Raw genomic sequence first — 2,664 nt, 5'->3', positions numbered from 1 at the left:
GCCATTAATAGAAACTCCTTGGATCCTCCCCTGTCTCTGTGCCTGTTTGAAAGAAGGGAGTTTTCCCACCCCAGGTTTCTGGAACAGCTTCAAATTCCACATTGGAAAAATCTGATAACTAATACTTGAGAGGGATCAATGCATAAAGCAGCTATTCATGCTTCACACTGCTCCCCACCAGGAAGATGAGGTGCAGGATGAGAGCAGTGGGGCAGATCCTAGTCAGATCCTTCTTCCCACCCCTCTGCTGCCCCAGGCTCCCTGCTGAAGACCATCCAGCCCCACCCTGCAGGAACCAGCCCAGGAAACATCAAGAGACCAGGCCAGACTGCATTCTGAAAACACCCACAGTTGGAACCCAGCTTATTTAACTGTAGAGAGTGGGAGTCTTTCTGCCTTTCTTCCCTGCATATGCAAGTTCCCAGAACGCTGCCCTCTCTCTCCTGTAACCACTAAATAAAGCACATTAGGGACAGTTTGGATGAGGTTCTGCAGGAGAGAGTCCAGCCTGAGAAGCAGAGGTGGGAGACAGAACAGCCCAGGTCCCAGCCCTGACCTCAGGGGAAGTTGCCAGGATCACTGGTGCCCTGGCACCCACCCTTCTCCCACACATGTCCCCACCCCTTACTGCATGTCAAACCTGCAGCAGAAAGTCCCTGGAGCAGGTACGCTTTCTTCCAGAAACATGGGGAGCGAAGCGGGCAGTGTGGGGAAGAGAGTCCCTGGTACATGGGACCCACAGGCAGAAGATGAAGAGGGAAGAAGCAGTAGGAGGCAGGCTCAGGGTGAGCACTTGGAAACTGCCTGGGATTGCACGTGCAGGGCAGGAGTTGCAGTAAATGCCAGAGAAGGAGCAGCACAGCCCCTAGGGCTGACCCTGATCAGGGAATGAACTCCCTCTGGTCCAACTCAGACCCCCAGGGACTGGCTGTTAGCAGGCACATGGGCACAGGCATTTGGAAGGCAGAATAGGTCGGAGCTCCTGGGAACTCTGGGAAATGGAGTCCAGGCTGCAGCATTCATAGAGACACCAGCTGGCCCTCCCCAAAGGCTGCAGTCGGGGGTGGGTGCCCACAACCAGAGGGCATTTCCTTTTGTTCAGTCCCTCCTTCCTTTCCTTCCCCTCCAAAAATCTCAGGGATCAGTTGCTGTTCTTCCTTTCCTGAATCAAATCTGAAAGAGTGACACTCACTGCTGCTAACTGACCCCAAATCCTGGCTCCCTCATAACCTCTGTCTCTTCCAGAAAAATCTTATTTACTACTTTGGCCCTAGAAATCATAAATGACTATGATAGAATGTAACTTTTAACAGAGGTAAGGAAGGCATGGTTTAATATCCAGTTTTGAGAATACAATTTTCATTTGTATTTTATTGATGTTTATAGTTCTTTTAAGATTTATTGATTTATTTGGAAGTCAGAGTTACAGAGAAGGAGAGGCACACAGAGAGAGAGAGAGAGGTGTTTTCCATCTGCTGGTTCACTCCCCAATTGGCAGCAGCACCACAGCACCGACCCCTTATAGTTCTTTTCAAATCATTTTACACTGTCTTTTTATTCATCTAGTACAGAGACAGAAGAATGGACACAGAGCTAACATAGCTGAGTATTCAAGGAGACAGGTTAAGGGGTTAAATGCCTCATATCATATCATTTATACCTTAGATTAATTCTGGGGACAGTATTATCTGGAATTTACAAAGTAGAAACTGAATGGAAAGAGCTTAGAAAAATACGGTGTTTTTTAATATCATTAAAAAGGCCAATCAAGGGGCCAGCACTGTGAAATAGCAGGTAAAGCTACTGCCAGCATGGACATTCCATATGGGTGGAGGTTGAGCCCGGCTAGTCTGCTTTCAATCCAACTCTCTGCTATGGCCAGGGAAAGCAGTGGAAGATGGCCCAAGTCCTTGGGCAGCTGCACCTGTGTGAGAGACCCAGAAGAACCCCCTGGCTGCTGGCATTGGAGCTGTACAGCTCCAGCCATTGTAACCAATTGGTGGGTGAACCAAAAGATGGAAGATGTCTCTCTCTCTCTCTCTCCCTTTCTACTCTGTGTAACTCTGACTTTCAAATAAATAAATAAATCTTTTTTTAGAGAGCCAATCAACATATAACACTAGCATAAAAATCTTTCTTTTGTCTTGGGTCTCAGTTTTTAAAAATCTGATTTCTCAAAGGGAAAAAATGTGAGAGAGATGAAGTATACCGACAAAAATAATTTACTGTAATTATTTACTGTAATTATATATTGTAATGATGTACTGTAATTTACTGTAAAGAACCATATAGGATTATAACTTGTCTAGAAAACAAAGGAGATTCAAAGTTGCTATTATTTCATGGTTATTTTTTCTTATTTTTAATATCAAGATAGTATATAAATATTATGCACTCCTAGGTATTTGTGTGTTGTTTGATATGTTTTATTTTTAAGCAGAAATTCAAAGAGATAACTGGCTAACATGGAGTTCTGTGTTTCTGATTACTTCTCTCAATTAGAGATCATGGGATTAGAGTTGGTGCTAGATTAAGAATGCTTCAATCTTTATCCACTGACTTCACCCCAGCATTTACTATGTTAAAAAATATTCTTTGGGTAGATTGCTCTTTCTTGCCAGACTGTAAACTTCATGGGGTCTAGAAACATATTTGCTTTGACAC

This window comes from Oryctolagus cuniculus, chromosome 16 (assembly GCF_964237555.1).
Source record: "Oryctolagus cuniculus chromosome 16, mOryCun1.1, whole genome shotgun sequence".
In the NCBI taxonomy this organism is placed as follows: Eukaryota; Metazoa; Chordata; class Mammalia; order Lagomorpha; family Leporidae; genus Oryctolagus; species Oryctolagus cuniculus.
The sequence above is the reverse complement of the archived record's forward strand: the minus strand, read 5'-3'. Positions refer to the sequence as shown.